Source organism: Lycium ferocissimum, unplaced genomic scaffold (genome assembly GCF_029784015.1).
Source record: "Lycium ferocissimum isolate CSIRO_LF1 unplaced genomic scaffold, AGI_CSIRO_Lferr_CH_V1 ctg12827, whole genome shotgun sequence".
Taxonomy (NCBI): Eukaryota; Viridiplantae; Streptophyta; class Magnoliopsida; order Solanales; family Solanaceae; genus Lycium; species Lycium ferocissimum.
This window is the reverse complement of record NW_026714548.1, coordinates 17,674-36,695: the sequence shown is the minus strand read 5'-3', so window position 1 is coordinate 36,695 and position 19,022 is coordinate 17,674. Positions and strand designations below refer to the sequence as shown.

The 19,022-nt window shown below is 37.8% G+C and overlaps 1 pseudogene; it reads right to left on the bottom strand.

Annotated features, from left to right (window-relative positions):
- Positions 1-726: 726 nt before the first annotated feature.
- Positions 727-17,404, bottom strand: LOC132041996 (cysteine-rich receptor-like protein kinase 10; annotated as a pseudogene).
- Positions 17,405-19,022: the final 1,618 nt, after the last annotated feature.

The window sequence follows — 19,022 nt, the reverse complement described above, 5'->3', positions numbered from 1 at the left end:
AATAGTGCTTGAAATGCAGCTAGAATAAATAGCAAGCAAATCCATTTAAAGTATTGGGTTAAACTGACGCGAATTGAAATATAAACCGCTTGTGTTGTATTTTCTATTTTACCGGTTAAACCGCTGTAAATGAACCTAAATCGCTGCTAAGCAAGTGCTGTTAGATGGGAGTAAAAGCGTCGCTAAATGAAAAAAACTGCCATTAGAGAGGATTCTTGGTTAGAGCTTTGAGAAGTTTTTGGTCAGATACAAAAAGCCGTTAAATAAAATTGCACCGCCGCCAATTTGCAGTGGTTATTCTTGCGGTTCTTCTAAACCGTCCTAAAGGGTTTAATGACTTATCGAGGCGACAGTCTAAGCCGTCGTTAATTTTATCTAGCGGCGAGCTTCAAACTGCTGCGCAAAGAAGGAACCAACCGCCATATAAATAAACGTTTTTCCTGTAGCGAGGCTCTTCTGCTGAGCGAAGCAGTGATAACACTTCTAAATAGATGTTTTCATTGATGTAGATTTATATAGATTTGCCACCGGCAAACCATCGAACAAAATTTAAATCTTCAACGCCTACTACTGTTTGTTGAATGAAATACTTAATAAATGCATCATGAACTAAGACTCCAATCGCATGGGATTTGAAATATAACCCTCCTAGCTAGTCTCATTCTATCACCTTATTATTCCTTTATATTACATACAGAATATAAGACATATATAAATTTCCAGATTAAGTTGACCCATATCAGTAGGTGTTCCCACGAGATGGTAAACTTAAACTCCATAATTGTATCCATCTATCTTGGCTCCAATTCTGTAATGGATACTTTATTCACGGTCAATGGAATTGACTTGCTTGTAGATTGATCTGATTTTAGCCCTTTTGGTATCATCTCTGATAGACAATGAAAAAAGAATGCAGCTTGTTGAGGTGCTGCCACGGTAACAGATTAACTACTAAGCATGAGCACCACAGATGCCATTATAGGTCTTTCATTAGCATCTTCTTGAACACATAACAGTCCAATATGTATACACTGTATGACTTCATTTATTGAGTATGATTCTTCAAATGTTGGATCCATTATGTTCAATGGCGTGCCGTCCCTCCAATGCTTCCAAACCTCCAAGATTTATCCATCAAGCATAAAATACTAGCATCAGTAAGGATATCTAGCAAGAGTTGCAATTTGAATAGAAAAAAGCTCAAAATATACTCTCAACGCTTGATCAGACAAGTACCAAGGGCTTTCCGTGGACTTATTTATGCCCTTTGTAATCTTTCATCTCAAATATGCCACTCTCACTAATGGTTTTTCATCGTGGAAAAATTAGCATAATTTGGCTGATACAATGAAAGCCACGTTGAGGTATTTGTGAACTTTTTCAATTATTCAAGGGCACGCTTCAAATTATTGCAGAGGGTATATAAAGCATGTTGGTAGTTTGGGGGTAAAATTGGATCGTTTGCTTATCTACATGGTCCGCCGTGGCAAAATGCCACAACCAACTAGATAGCCATTAGAGGAGGGGCTAATATCGGATGAAATTAACCATGTGGGGCTTTCAACTTTCAAGGACCGAAAGCAGAGGACAAATGTATGACAAATTGAGCACTTCAGGAATAAATTTGAACCCTTTCCCTTTGTAACAGGGCTAATATGATAAAAAACAGTAATAATATTGATGAATGTAAACTTACATAGCTAAGAAGGCCTTCATCACCATCTGACTGGTAAAATGTACTATTCTTCTTTCCACTTATGATCTCCAGAAGAAGAACACCAAAGCTAAAAACATCGATTTATGAGTATTGTCCATGCGTAACATACTCTGGTGACATGTAACCGCAATATATCACAACAAACAAGCAGGAAGGTGATCCAAAAAGAGGATAAATTTAAAGAAAATGATATTTCACAGCTTTCAGATTCAAAGTAGAGGTCGTATGTGTGACTATATTTACTAATTCAATGTACATGTTGTAAAGGTGGAGTCCCAACTCTCAAGGTATTGACTGCTCTGACCTGACACGAACACTCTTAGTTTTATTTCCTTGGACTTTTATCTTAAATACACCTCAACTGTTGAATACTGAACTTTACCCTTTTATAGCTCCTAATATTTCCCTTCGATTTCGATGTGGGGTTCGCTGCAAGACGAGCTTCACCTCAAATCCCCTTTCAAGTTAAACCGGTAGTGGTGCATGAGCTATTACACTCACGCTCCATTAGGGACTCAACAATCTCACTGAGGTTTATCCTACGACTATATTAGGAGAGGAACCAACTCTGCTACGACTTGCAATGACCTAGGTGTTAAGTTTGTGGGCCTAACTGTCGGCACCTCATGCATGGACGAAACAAGTTACTTGGAAAATAGCTTGAAGACACCCTAAGAAACTCTATGGTTAGGGTTTTTTGACAGGCAATATAAACTTGGCTTTTCCGCTGTATTTTGTAATCATCTTTCATTGAGAAATAATAAGAGTTGGTTGTGACCGTGGGTTTTCTTCTCCTTGAGGGTTCCTAACATAAAATTGTGTGCTCTTTATTTTCTTTATCATTGCTTTCATTAGTTGTTGTCTCATAACACTAGGTCCAACTACCAAGGGCGGAGCTAGCCCTTCGGTTACGCGTTCGGTCGAACCCAGTAACTTTGGTCCGAACCTTGTATTTGTATCAAAAGAATCAATTAAATGTGTACAAATTATTAATTTAGAACCCAATAACTTTAAAGGAGTAGAAATCCAAACCCATAAATTTCGAATACTCCATCTCTACCAACTACAAAGGTATTGTACACTCTGGCCAACCTTTGAAGTCTCACGGTTGTCTCACTAGGCTGTAACCCAAAAAGGCGCCCTCAATAGTTGAATCCCGGACTCGCCTTTTTATGCCCCCCTAACTTTTCCCTCCAATTCTGATATGGGATTTGCCTAGGGCTAGCTTCACAGTGAACCCCCTTTCAAGTTCAACCCCAAAGGCCAGTAGATTATATATTTTTTTAATAATCGTGATGTCCGGGTCAACTTGCGTGCACCTCAACTAATTTCACGGCTACCTGTTACCTCGTACTAGCACAGATACCGGTTAACTCTATCCACCAAGACTTGGATAGATGGGAAGAAAGTCACCTAGTGTTTTTTGTCTCCGCTGAAAATTGAACCTGAGACCTCATAATTGTCAACCCACTTCATTGACCCTACACCCTTAGGTGCAACGATCAGTAGACTGTTACATAATTAGAACGTAAAATGTGTAAAGGTGACAATGTGGAATAAAAAAGTGGAAAAGGGGTTGTGTGGGGGGAGGGGGGGTGGGGTGACAAGCTTGATAGAATCTATCTTTACGAGGTTACACAAGACAAGAAACTAGGATATATCAATATAGTTTCAACTTACTAAGTCCCAACAATCCTGCTTGTTATTTCTGCACTCTGGTCAATTCCAAATATTCTTGCCATTCCAAAATCTGATATTTTGGCATTCATTTCGGAATCCAATATTATATTGCTTGCTTTGAGATCACAGTGAATAATTCTTAGGCGAGAATCCTCGTGAAGGTAAAGTAGTCCACGCGCAATACCTCCTATAATCTTGTAATGTCTTGACCAATCCAGTAGCTGCTGCTTTTCAGGATCTAAAAGTTTAACGGAAACAAATCTATTATTCCGGTGAAAAAATGATGTATAAGGCAACTGTGTAACTGTAGGAATTAAGAAAATATGCAATGACAATTGAGCTACCCTTGTCAGAGGGGAGTCAATTGGCACCCCTTCGCTGGAAAATTATGATGTGTAGATAGGTCAAAACTTTTTTTTTAGTGTATAATTACTATATGTTGAATCGTCTCGACACTATGTATATATACTTCTTTATGGTTTGACCTCCCCTAGTGAAAATCCGGGAGGGTTGGAACACATTATGTCTATTGTACGCAGCCATACCTTCTATTTCTTCAAAAGGTTATTTCTACATGGGCAATTATAGCAACAAGAAGAATATATAAAATGAATGTTATCAGATTGAAACTAACCAAATAAGAAATAGTTTAGACTTTTGTTGGGGATAAATTCGTAGACAAGTATCTTTTCCTCTCCTTCGAAGCAATATCCCACTAGTCTCACTAAATTTCTATGTTGGCAATCAATACAATCTCATTCTTAAATTCTTCTATGCCTTGCCCCGAACTTGTTGATAGCCTCTTCACAGCTATCTCTTGTCCATTAGGAAGTTTACCACGAGTGAAATAGATATCATACAAGTTAAAAATACGAATGGAAGATGGACCGAGCATAAGGGGTGTGTTTGATACTAACGCGTCATTTTCCAAGAAAAATGTTTTCCTAAATAATAAAAATATATATCCGGTACTTGGTTGGTAAGTGGAAAATATTTTTCAGGAATAATATATTATATTGTATATTCATAAAAGCATCTTAGAGATTAGTTTAGTTAAATGTTTGAATCCTGAAGATTAACAATAACGTCCAAGTGTTAGTAGGACAAGTAAGACATAATTAAATGTTAAATAGCTGTAAGAAAAATAACTTCTGCTAATAAGTGAGGGAAGTCATTTGCCCAAATATTAGAAAATGATTTTTACGGTAGAAAACGTTTTCTTGCAAAACAACTTCTAGCATATCAACCACACACCCTGTGCCCTGAAAACTAACTTCACCTTGTAGACAACACCAAATCCTCCTTCTCCAATTCTACTGTCGGTTGAGAAGTTAGTCGTGGCGTACTCGAATAGTGTTCAAGTGATATTGCAAGGGTTCAGCAGTTGAAATTTCATCTGCATCTATACAACAAAGAAAGTCTTGAAAGTTTCAGTAGCTGACCATTATAGGCAAATAAGTCCCAGGGGCGCAGTTACAGCCCGCGTAGGGTGATCAGTTGAACATCCTTCACTGAAATATTATATCGTTGTATACAGTTGTGTTGTAGTTGTGGAACTTTACCTGTCATATCTTCTACAATATTGAGTTCTCTCGATTCCCTACTTCTTAACCAACAGTAACCAAATATTAAGACTAGAATTGAAACAATTGCAGTAACTATAGCAATGATTACACCAGATGCAATTCCCCCTTTTCCTACATCAATTAAACAAAATTTTATTCAAACATTAAACTTAAATTGGGGATTTGTTTGTTTATATTGAATAAAGTGGAAACAAATATAAGGTCCAAAGCACAAAACCGAACAAATAAATCATAACTAGAATTGATGGTTGCCATTTTTATGTTGTTGCCATTTTATATAGAGAGAAACACCCACTGGCGTACACAGAAATTTTCATAAGCAGTGTCACATTTTAAATTAAGAGCAAATAAATAAAGCATTGTAAAATATAAATAAAAGATAACTCACGTGTATTACTATTACTCTTCTCGAATAGTATTTATTTTTTGAAATATTTAGAATGACCTAATTAGAAATAATATTTAACAATTTTTCTTATATGTATATAATGCACCAAACTATCTGTAACGACCCGTTTGGTCGTTATTGCGTTTCTGACCTTGTTGATCCTTTTTTGAGCTTTATTTAGCTCATATTTGACTGCAGGGACCGTTGGCACGCTTCCCGAGGTCATCGGAGTTGATTTGGGTAAGTTTTGGGGAAATTTGGCTTAAAAGCGAAAAATGATTGACTCAAAGTTGACTTTTAGGTAAACGGACCTTTTTCAAAAATTCATCGATTTCGAGAGGTCCGGATGGTCATTTAGGACTTATGTGCATATTTCGGTTCCCACGTACTTTTTTATTTTTTATTTTAAATTAAAGGCCACTAGGTTTTGTGCCACCTAGTGGCTATTTTATTAATAAAGTAAAGGTTCAACAAAAACAAAAGGTCTTTGAAAACGTGAAAAACAACATAAAGCAAATAGACTTAAGCTAAGTGAAAAGGGAAAGTGCAGCCATTGAAGTCAATCTGAGCGGCCCGTTCTTCTGGGTTCCTTGACGTTCTTCGGTGATGATTTGGCCTTCGTCCCTCCACAAAATTCCATCTTTGAAGCTCCTTGAACACGGGTTTGTTGCTTGATCTCCCTACCGATTTCTCCCATTTGTACTTCGGTATTTGTGTCGATTTGGGTTGAAATTGCTCGAATCCGATCTAATATGGTGTGTTGTTTGTTGATGTGTCTTCATTGTTTCCAATTTTGTGGTGAGTTCGGACTTTCGACTTTCTCCGCAACTTCGATTTTTATTTGAAATTGCTAGAAATGCGTCCGATGTTATGTGTTGTTTGTTGATGCGCCTTCATTGCTTCTAATCTTGTGGTGAATTCATGATCTCTGACTTTCTCCGCAGCTCTGTGGTTTGTGTTTGCGTGTCTGGTATACATTTCTAGACGCCTCTTCGATCTGCTCCTGCTTGTGAACAATTGGGGTTTCTGAGTTGCAATTGTCATTGTGTGTCGTTGCTCTGTGGTATTGTTGTCTGTATTTTTCTCTGCACATTTCTTGACCTTATCATGGTGTATTTTCTATTTCTTTAGTAAATACACCATGACTAGTACCGTACTGCACATGAAACAACTATGTTAGTGAGAAAAGGGATCTCCATTCTCTTCTTCCAAGGAATTTGAGAATTTTGGTCCCTAAGTTGTTTGATTCCCTTTCTTCCTATCTCTGCCCATTGGATCCTTTCATCTCCCCTCCACTCCATCATCTTCGACAATTCCTCACCCTTAGGTAGGGTATATTACTCTTGTCACTGTTTATGAGCTTTCTTCCCCATGTCTCCATTTCCGAAAGTCGTTAGCGATAATCACCTCTCGTCCGCAGCTAGATTTGCAAGGAAATCTCGCAAGTTTATTCCCTCTCGAATATATGATTAACCACCACGCTCTTTCACCCATGATCCTCCAAATTTCCTCCATTACATTGATGATTTGCCAAGGAACTTGCCACTTCCTTTCCATGACATTTTTCATGATCATAGAATCGCTTCTACTATCATTTGCCGAATATTCATCCTCTCCATGTACTTTAGTGCTCGCATTATAGCTTCGCTTCCGCCCGGGTATTTGTGTAGTTGCCATCCCTCATCTCACGAGACCGAGCAAACACCAAATCTCCACTTGTATTTCGAGACAAAAACCCCAAGAACTTCTACCCGGATTTCTCTAAAGCCCCATCAGTATTGCATTTTATCCAACCTGTATCTGGTGGCCTCCAACATACTTGGTATATCTTCACTTTAGGGGAATAAGACTGCAAAGACTTCAATAACTCTTGCCAGCTATAAGGAGCATACTTAAAATTACTTCTTCTTGTCTTCATAAATAAAATTACAGTATGCATGATCTTGTACTTCAGCTTGTTAACAGAAACCTTCCCTCCATGTTGTATAGTGTTTCTCCTTTTCCAAAGCTCCCACACTATGACTACTGGTATAATCTGATAAATTATCTTAGTGTATTGGTTTTCTGCTAACTCCCACCATGCTGTTATGACTTGTGTAAGCTGCATTCCTGAAATACTGATACCAACAGGTCCACAAAAGTATTTCCAAGTAATCTGAGCTACATTAGAATTTAGAAACACATGAGTTATGGTTTCCTCCTGTGGAACTAGACAAGCCTACACTTAGAAGCAAATTGAAAGCTTCATTTCTTTAAAGTGTCATCTAATGGAAAATTTGTGTGCCATAGTCTCCATATGAAAAAACTAATTTTTATAGGAAGACCCTTCACCCACATGTATTCATAGACTTTGCTAGTTTCTTTTCTTTGTCTCATCACCTGGAAAGCAGAACTAACTGAGAAAGTACCCTTAGAATCTAGCTTCCAATATGGTCTGTCCAAGGTATCCCCTCCTGTAGGTGGTTTTACCTTTTGAATGATGTGATTAGCCATCTCCACAGGTAACAACTCCCTTATCTGCCCCTCCTTCCATCTTCCATCCTCCTGTACTTCTTTGACCTGCACTACTGTATAGTCACATTGAAAATTTGGTGGGACCATCTGATATAAAGCTCCTATACCAGTCCAGTTGTCTAACCAAAAATGACAATTCCCTTGCTTTAGTTGCCACCAAATTTCATGGTCTATAACATCTCTACACTGTAGCATCTTCTTCCAAACATAAGTTCCCCCTTTCCACTGTGCTAAAATAGCATTATGCTTTTTCAAGTACTTGTTGCTCATGTAAGTCCTCCATAGAGACTGTTTCGTTCTGAAGTTCCACCATAATTTAGCAAATAGGGCCTTGGACATATCTTGCAAGCATCTGAAGCCCATTCCACCCTCCTCCTTGGGATGACAAAGAGTAGTCCAAGATGTCCAGTGTTTGCTAGAGTTTCCAACACTATTACTCCAGAAAATTTTTGCAAATAATCTCTGAATCTGAGCTAGAACTCCCGAAGGTGGGTCACAAGCTGAAAGTAAATGAATTGGCATACTCTGTAAAACATGGTTAATAAGTGTAGTTCTTCCACCCATTGAAAGTAATTTGCCAGTCCATAAACTTAGCCTGTTTTGTATCTTATTAGTGATCTCCTTGAAATGTGCTATTCTTCTTCTTTCATAGTAGATTGGCACCCCTAAATATGTAAAAGGAAAGTCCTTCCTAGGGATGTTTGTCTCTTCCACCACACTATTAGCCAAAAAAAAAAACTATTAGCCATGCGAGATATCGATTGGTGTAAGTATACAACACTCTTCTCCTTATTAATCTTCTGTCCACTAACCTTCTCATATTTTGCCAAAGTCTCCATCACAAGCTTCAAAGTTTGTGGTTGAGCAGAAGTAAAAATGATAGTATCATCTGCATATGCCAAATGATTAATATAGGGGCTCCACTTTGGCATACCATATCCAACATAGCCTTCCTTGTAGTGTAAGTGATTTAAGGCTCTGGTCATACATTCTGAAGCAATGATAAATAAAGTAGGTGATAGAGGATCACCTTGCTTTACTCCTCTAGATGATTTAAAGAAACCCTGTGCTTGCCCATTTATCAGAATAGAATACCAGTTGTTTGAGATGATTCTGTAAACCATATCTATAAGCATCTCCCCAAAACCCATTTTCCTGAGTACTTTTGTTAAAAATAGCCAAGAAACCCGGTCATAAGCCTTTGCCATATCCAATTTTATAACTGTGTTGGCAGGCTTACCCCTTATTCTTATCTCATGTACAATTTCTTGAACTAGAAGGATATTTTCCACAATACTTTTACCTTTCACAAAACCTGTTTGCTGAGGGGATATCAATTGAGGAAGCAGCTTTACAAGTCTTTCATGTATGATTCTGGAAAATACTTTACTAATGAAATTGCTCAAACTGATTGGCCTTAGGTCTGAACAAGTAATCACCTCTTTCCTCTTAGGTAATAACACCAGATTAGTGCACGTAATATACCTTGGGAGTTCATGTCCACAAAAGAAAGAGTGTACCATAGTGACGATATCCTTAGCAATGATGTCCCATGCTGCTTGAAAGAACTTCCCCGTGTATCCATCAGGCCCACCTGCACTATTAGCATTTAATCCAAACACAACCTCCTTAATTTCTTCCTCTTCTGGAAATTCATGAATCACTCTGTTCTGCTCCCCTGAAATCAGCTTTGGAATATGTTCTAGCAACTCAAAATCAGTAGCTTCAGGTTCTGCAGTGAACTGTTGCTGGAAAAAATTAATAGCTTCCATTGCAATGTCTTCTTCACTTTCAAGCCAAACTCCATTTTGATTTTGAATTTTATTCAACTGCAACTTCTTCCTTTTGCCTTGTACATGGGCATGAAAAAATTTAGTGTTTCTATCTCCATCCTTGAACCATTGCATCCCAGATTTCTGTTTCCAAAATTGCTCTTCTACAGCATAGAATGTAATCACTCGCCTTGAACCTTTTGTAATCTTGCTCTATTTTCTCCTGTAGGGTTTTCTTCAAATTCTTGTTCATGAATTTTGACCACCTCTTCCAAAGTATCTATCTGTCTGAATATGTCTCCAAAAGCATCTCTACTCCATTTAGACAATACTTTACTCAGCTTCTTCAGTTTACTATGAAAGATGAAAAAAGGGTCAGATCCATGATAACCTGTCCAGTTATCTTTCACCACATCCTTGAAGGTAGGGTGCTCAATCCAAAAATTAAGAAATCTGAATGATTTCTTAATTACCCTACTATCCACTTTGCAAGTAAGCAACATAGGTGAATGATCTGATCCTTGCTTAATAAGATGCTCCACTTCAATGTTGGGATAGAGATCCTGAAGCTTCTGATTGGCCAGACACCTATCCAATCTCTTGAAAATGCAATGTTCATCTGACCTGCCATTCCACCAAGTATACATGCTACCCTTGAAGCCCAAATCCGTAAGCTGGCAGAGATTAATGCATTGGTTGAAATCCTCTACTTCTACAAAAGGCACCTCCAAACCTCCATATTTCTCAATTTCATCTACTATAACATTAAAGTCACCCCCAACTAGCCAAGGTGAATCTATGGTACAAGAAATATGAAATAAATCATTCCATAGTGCCACTCTAGTTGTTCTATCAGTGCTAGCATAAACCATGGTGATCACCACCTCTTGTCCTCCCACTAAATGAGTCAACTTCAAAGAGAGAAGTTGTTCTGTGTCCATCTGAGTCTCTACCTGATACTCTTCCTCCACAAATACCCAAATTTTTCCATTATTATTATGCCAAGCAGTAGACATCCCCACCCATAGCTTGTACATTTCAATGTGTCTTCGATGCTGAAATGGCTCCATTAATGCAATAAAATTGAATTTTTTCTGTCTGTTTAACATCACTACTCTTTCAAAAGCTTGCTGGGTGTTAACAGATCTAATGTTCCATATCAGTGCACTATTCATTGAGAAACTTTAGATTTTGAAGCTGTTTTCCTTGTTTGCACACCTCCAGCAATTGATGGGGGTACACTTTTATCTCTGACAGTCTTCTTGATGTTCTCCTTTTTGTTTTTTGTGAAATGTCTTGGTGAAATGCCTCCCTTGACCATGGCCTTTTGTATGCTTTGTGCTATGTTCTGCTCATCCATCTCATCATCATCACCGATGTCAATTTCCTTCTCTTCACCATCTTCTGCTTGTTGTTGCCCTCTTTTTTCAAAATTTTTTGCTACCAACTGAGAATTTTTCCTCTGCATGTCTTCCTCTTTGTTCAAAGTATCATCTTTGTTGTTGGTAGTGTGCTCAGTCATGTTTTCCTCTATAATTTCCACTGATTGTGTTTCTGGAGGAATTATTGCATCTTGTTGATCCATGGTCGTTCCTTCATTACCTACTGATGATGATTGAGAATCCTCAAGCGATTCTTTATAAGTCCCCTCTCCTTCATCTTCAGTAGTTCTGTTCAAGCTTTCATCAGGTGGTTTATCAGGCACTTTGTTTAAATCTACATCTTGCATTACCTTTACATTCTCCTGTTCCTTCTCAGTCGCCCCTGATTTATTCACCTCCTCCTCTACTGTCTTGCTTGGCCCCTCTTCATTGTGATTTTCTTTTTCCGCGTACTTTTGAGTATTGTTGATTTCTTTTCTTTTACTTTCATCTTGGTTTGGTATCTCTGCCTGCTTGTCTGTGTTAGTCTTGCTTTGCATTAACTGCTTATCCTTGTTGCTAACTGGTTCATTTGACATGCTGCACTCTTCTTGAATTTCTTTGTTTCCAGTTTTCCCCTTTGGGCTGCTCTCCACTACAGTCTGGATCATTTTCTCCCCATCCTTTGATGTGCCAAAAGATGATTCCACCCATGGTTTGGATGTTTCGGATGTTTCAGCCTTCTTCTTTCGTTGTTCTGCAACTATCTCCACAGAGTTCTCTTCCTCCTCATTGGTAAGTGCTTGAAACGAGTTCACATTGTTCTTCTCTTGCCCATTTTCCTTTCTTTGCTGCCTATTTTCCTCATCATTATCCTTTGCAAGCTTACCCCTTTGTCCCTCCTCCATGTTATTTTGCTTCTTCTTCTTATTTGTCACTGCATTCCACTCCATTTTTGTGTTATTCCCATTGTATCTCCCATAATTGTTTGCTCCTTTCCCTTTCGTTTCTACTGGTTTAGCAGGCTGAGACTTGGTAGTCTCACTGGTTGTTGCAATTGATTTACTAGTCGGTTGATCTTTAATACTTTCATTGACTTGTTTCTGTTTTGGTTTTCCAGGTGCTCCACCTCCCTCCAGTTTTGGTTCTTCTTTCTTGGGCCTATATTCAGGGTGAACAACCCAAAGAATCTTGTAAATCATGGCCTTGTAATTTACATTGAGTGCAATATTTAGGCAAGTAATCATATTGTATTTTTTGCCATTTTGCCTTTACTTCTCCTGTCTCCTCATCAATACAACTGATGTGAATTCTTTTTGGCAATTCTTTCAGTAAATCAACTTCCACCTTCACACGCGCACAACTTGGTCTAGTCTGATTTTTTGTAGCTTTATCAATCACCAATGGAGTGCCCACTGCTTGGGCCATAGAGAACAATGATTCTTTGTCAAATAAATTTGTGGGTAAACCAGGGAATGAGATCCACGCAACTGCAATCGTGGTTTCTTCCTCCGGGTTAAACCAAGGATCCCATATTAAACATCTTAGCGGATAGATCCTTCCTCTAAACTGTAATTCAAAAGCACTTGATGTAAGTGCAGCATAATCCTCCAAAGAAAGATAGTCGTAATAAGATGTGTCTCTCTTCTAAAAAGCCAATGTCACAACGCCCTTTGATCTCCAATTGAATTGGCAAAATCTTCTTCAACTCTTGTAAATCTGGCCGGCCATACGAGAATTTCGCAATAACAGCATATTTCAAATTTTGGCGCCGTGATAGTTCCTCAAATTCTTTCTTTGTCCATGCAATAGTAGGTTCTCCATGCAAATACGTAATAGATTTAAGGTCTAGATTTTCCACTTCTTTTGGTGGTTGTAAGGCTGTGATATAATTTAGTTTTGGGGTATTGTTGTTTGGGATGGTTGAGGGCAGACCAGCCACTGGTGGAGGCTGGCCGCCGGCCGCCGTGGCCATGAAAAATAGGTGTTAGGGTTTTAGTCGGGTATTTTAGGAAGAGAGAGAAGAGAGGGTTTTCTGCATGCCTAGATTTCTCTTAAATGGTAAGAGCAAAAAGAGGGTTTTGTGGGTTTCTTCTCTAATGATCTTATGATGATAAAACCTTGTTTATTTGGTGGATTTATCATGGGTTAGCATGATATTGATGGGTATTAGCTATTGTAACTTGAATCTTCCATTTCCAAGGCTTACTTGGTGAATTTAAGGTTAGGGTTTATACCCAAATTGGGGGTTTTCTGTATAATCTGAATTTGGAGTAATTCTTGGTTATTCTAGCTTGATAATGATGGGAATTAATCACCTAGAGCTTTAATTTCATGTTAGAACCTTTATATTCCTAATTTCACCCTTCTAGTTCATAAAACCCATTCCATAGTTTGGGGATTTGAGTCTTGAATAGAAGTAAGGTTTGATTTAGGTTCATCTTGATTCTAATTTCATGATTCAGATTTGTTTAAACTTTCTTTATCTCGATGCTCAAAGGAAAGGGAAGACTAAGGTTTGATTGTTGGTGATATTGCTGTTCGGCCTTCCAGGTAGGTTACGGTTTACCCTATGTTGAGACTTCGTTTAGCGAAGCATATATTTAGACGATATTCTCGGAGAAAGCATGTAAACCTTCGGGTATGAAGTTGGGTTAGATATTGTCTTAGGTTGGGCCCTTTTGTGTGATTGGGGTTAATCACCCCGTTGTGTTGTGACTTATCTCCTTCTATTATTGTTGGCTGATGCCACGTGGAGATAGTAGATATTGGAGACTATTGATATATCTTGATCGTGATATTGTAGTATCTTACCTGTTGATGTTTGATATGAGGATAGTGTTCTATTATGGCTTATTGTGTAGCCTTTTCATGATATTATTGGTGTGCCCATGCGTGGTACTTTTGATATTGATATGATTATTGATATTGAACTCATACATTGCACGCATTCTCATCCTTCATGATATACTGTTGATACATTAATGATACTTGAGGAAACATTGTGATGAGCTGGGCTCAGTTGGATGAGAGTGGCGTGAGGACCGATATGATGGTTGTCCCGGAATCGAGGTTGTGCGTAGCGATTGCCGAGATTGTTGTCGGAATCGTGAGGTAGCGGTATCCGAGGTTGTTGCCGGAACCGTGAGTTCCCCATGGGTTGTGCTACTGAGATGTGATGTTCCATCATCGGAGTACATGTGTACACAACATTGCATTGCATACACATTTCATACATCATTGCATTGCATTGCACTATGGCTTCTGTTGTGATATTCTTGTGATGTACTTGTGATATACGGATTCTGATTGAGTATTTGAGACTTGGCACAATTGGGTTTAGATGCTAAACATAGGTGATGATGTGTACTTGGATTTTGCCTCGTGTTTGACTTATACTTTGTTGATTTAGCTGTTTATCTTTCTTTGTTGTCTTGATATGTGTTAGATAAACTTAGCGGCCTATGATACCTACCAGTACTTTTGTTTGTACTGACCTGCACTTGCTACATTCTTTATGAATAGAGAGTTCCAGGTAGGATCGACCTCTGCTTCTCGTGGCTGATTATGGTGCGAGAGCTGCTGCTCAGAGTCTTACAGGGTGAGCACGGGGACGTCCGCCGCCTTGGAGATTCTTCCTTTAACTATGTCTTATTTCATATTCCGAGACATATCCAGACTCTTGATGTATTTTGTTACTTTCAGACTTGTAGTATCTAGTTAGACCAGACTCTGGATGGCTTTGATGTATTTCCTTACTTCCGCACATTTCTATATGATTATCGTCAGACTTACGTGATTTTTATCTCTTCCGCTTGTTTATTTGTTTATTTATGACTTGCAATTGTTGGGATAAGGGTTCGCCTACCGAGGTGGGAAAGGTAGGTGCCCGCGTGACTTAACTAAATTGGGTTGTGACACTATCACTAAAAACCTCATCATTCATTCCACAATTATTTATAATCAATTTCGTTGGCGAGAAAAAAAAATGAAAGGAAAAGAAAAAAGAAAAAAATAGCACAACAACTAGGGAAGGAGCAACATGTGTTAAAATAATTTAATTATCGCAAAGTTTGCGACAGTTACTTTGGATTGTTTGGTATACAGTTTTTTTAAATTTCTAAGAGGTTGGGAGTTCAAACCTCTACTCCCGTAAACGAGGTGCATCCATTTTAATTTTAATTTTTAAGACACCAAAATGAAGCTGCCTAGTTTCGAACTCAAGAGCTCGAGTACAAAACATAGGCGCCTGACCAACTGAGCTACAATGCTCTTTATGTCAAGCAGTGTCATTTTATTCTATATATCTGTTATTTTGTTTCTGCCTTTCAATTTTATATACATATCTATTGAAAATTTTCAACGAAGCAAAGGTCACATGACACCCCTCGGCTAAGGGTAAATCCTCCCCTGGAAACACCAGATATATAGAATGAACACAATGATCAGGGTTAATTTCAGGGATGGTCATCTAAAGGTCATTATCATCATAAAACTATACAACAATAACATACCCAGTGTAATCCCACAAGTGGGGTCTAGGGAAGGTAAGATGTATGCAGACCTTACCTCAACCTTTATAGTGTAAAGAGGTTGTTTCCGATAGACCCTTGGCTCAAAAGAAACGAAGTCAATGCAGGATTGCAAGAGAAATAAGACATCAATATATCAAGATACCAAACAAATATAGCAACACATCGTACTACACACAAAAGGTTAAAGATCTACACGATACCAAAATAATACTACTAAGGAAAGGAGAAAAGGAGATGGAAAAGCTATCCCCCACCTCTCTCTCACACATTGCTACAAAAATCAACTACTTACTAACCTACTATCCTAATCCTCGACCTTCAAAACTTCCTATCATCATAAAACTATATTTATAATTAAGTTTGCGGGGTCATATGAACCCCAGACTTGTTCAGAAAGTTAATAATTATGACCCCGAGAAATTTTAGAATTCGTGGGGCCATTTCCATGTCAGATTTCCAGTACCAAAAAGTGACTTTTCCTATTGGAGTTGCTTTATAGGAGACATTTTTAGTTGAGTAACTTTATTGGTACAAAAACAAGATAAGTGACTTTACTGCATCATTTCACGAGTGACCATTTGAGAAATTTACAGAATAGAAGGAATAAGGTGGACTCCAAATGTATGGATCTTGCTAATTTGGGTATTTTTTGGCAAAGAATTTTTTTGGCAGAAAAATATTGTGTTTCTACGGTCATAAAATGTACTACCTCTATCCCAATTTATCTGATGTTATTTCCTTTCTAATCAGTTTAAAAAGAAATGTCACATTTCTATATCCAATACTCTTTTAACTTTGAACTTCTCATTTTATGCTGAATGAGATAATTATAGTGACACAAAGAGCTAATTGAATTCAATCAAGTGATTTAACCACTCCATTAGAAAACTTGTGTGAAGAAATTACCTTTATCATTGTTTGTAGGCGGGGGAGGAGGAGGAGAACCGTGAACTGTTGTTGCAGGTGGCGACGCAAATGCAGTAACGTTGTAAAAAGGGTAGGTCTCATACCTAATGGTACAACTCGGAAGCAAAATTCTAGCGCCACTCTGGCCATCAGTCGGTAAAAAATTGATAGCACCTCTTACACAAGTTTCACAAGAAGAATTCGAGAGATCAGGTACGCATTGTGCAAGCAAATAAACTCTCTCGAGTGATGAAAAATTGGCTTCTTTAGTAGCAAACTTTTTCCCCGAACGATCAATTTCATTTCCGGCCATAGTTGCTAATTCAGCGATCACATTTCCAAGGAGTGACATGAACCTTTGTGGATCACTAACACTCTGTCTACTAGACCAAAGATATTTGGTCTCTCCACCAAATAAATTTTCATCTGAGTAACGTACCAGGCATTCGTGGAACCAAAGGACAACAATTTTTTCGTTTGGACAATAATGTTCCAAGGTTATTTCTTTAGCGGCCGTTGACACGCAATTTTGACAAACGTCAGGGGAAACGTCTCCCCTGCATAAAAACAGGCCATACGTTATCTCGGACCCAACTTTACCTTCTGTGGAGTTGTAAAATCCGTTAGGCCTCGAAGAATTAGAGAACAAAGATGATAAAAGGGCTTTGAGATTAGAGCTGTAAGTGCTATTGGCATTATAAGAAGAGCCTTTACAGACATGTACAGGGCGATAAGATATATTTTGGCCATAAATCAGACTGAAAAAGAAAATTATACAACATAACAAAATATTGAAGTAGTTTAACATCATGGTATGTTAAATCTTTGTTTAGTTTTTTGAATTATGTGACATCCTCTGATTTTTTTCTGTTATTTAACAGAGTCATGTGTGAAGAAAGACTAAGAAGACTTGGTTGTTTCCAGTCAAGATTTGAATTGTTGAGAAGTAATGGCACACAGCTTGTTTGATCAAATTTTCAAAATTTGCTTCTTTTAAAAAGTAATTTATTTTTAAAAAAATACTGTTGGAGGGTAGCAGTTTGTATTGCGCTACTCACTTCAGAAAGAACTTCTACAATATTAGAACAATAATTTGTTTTTTTGTCAAGGTTCCAGAAGTGCTTCGGTAGATAAGTTTTTTTTTTTTTTTTTTTTTTTTCAACTCTTGAAACTTCTAAAGAAAAACTTTTGCTGCTATGCAAAAGCATTTAAATTTTTCATAAAAGCTTGATCAAACTCCTAAACTTTCTAAAATAAGCACTTTTAGCCTCCGAAAAGCTTGCACAAATAGGCTAGTATTGTCATAGAGATTTAAACTTTGTGAATTCTCCATTCTGTGACCTCAAGTGATAGTTATTAGATTCTGCATTATTATTTTTTATATATATTTAATTGATATCTTAATACATATACAGAATTTAGATCAAGATTACTGAATTTTATTGAATCCATATGGTAAAAGCTACGTCCGTGAGTAAGTATTGACGATGACTGGAGTGAGACGATGACGATTAACTTGGAACTTTCCCTTGTACTTTTTTCCACCTTTAATTTTCCAAAACAATGGCCCACCTCTTCACAACTCACACCTTACTGACTTTTATCATATATACTAGAAAATAAATGGAATGAAAGAAAAATGCAAAATACTATTACCTTTTTCTGGTTAAAATCTGGGGTTCGGAATTTAATAACCTGACTAATTCAAACTAGTGACATGTATGGTTCATTTAGGGAGAAGCACTTTTTATCAAAAAAGTTTCTTTCTCAAGACTCAACCTGATATTTTTAATTAAAATGAAGAAATCGATGCATACTCCACATATCTCGATGGTCTTTTTATTCTTAAATATTTTTTTTTCTTTGGTCGAACAAACTAACTTTTATTCATTTTCCAGAACCCTGCTTACAGCTACAATCATTCAAAAAAAAAAAAATGCATAATTCAGTAACTACTCTCGACCACCCTAACTACTTATCATTTACATTAAGTTGCCTATTGGTATAATCTCTCAATCCACCCTTTATCTCTACAGTGTTTCTTCCTGTGTATGATGTCAAAAATTTTGTACTTGCTTTCCTGCTTTATGCGCTCTATGATTTTCTGCGGCATGGGTACTTCATTGCTCCATAAGGCTTCATTCCTTGCTCTCCAGATATGATAGATAAGAGCAGCTAGTACTTCCCATATGAATCCCCTACTCACTTTCCCAGGTGCCTTTCTTGCCAGTCTCCTCCATATAACCTCATTTGTATCCATCCAAGCAATTCCTGAAGACATTGCTTAGAGAATGCACAATCAAACAGCACATGCTCAACTGTCTCAGGCCCAGTATCACATATCACACATGAGTCATCTTGGCACATTCCCATTTTAACCAGTCTAGTTCTAGTGAGCAATCTTCCCTGCATTGCCAGCCAACAGATGAAACTGTGCTTAGGAGTACTGCCCTTATTCCACACTCCTCTCCTCCATTGATAACCACTTTGGATAGTATACTTCCCCTTTGGTTTCATCCATCCACCTTGCACATAACCTGGATAGAATATTCTTAACTATTTA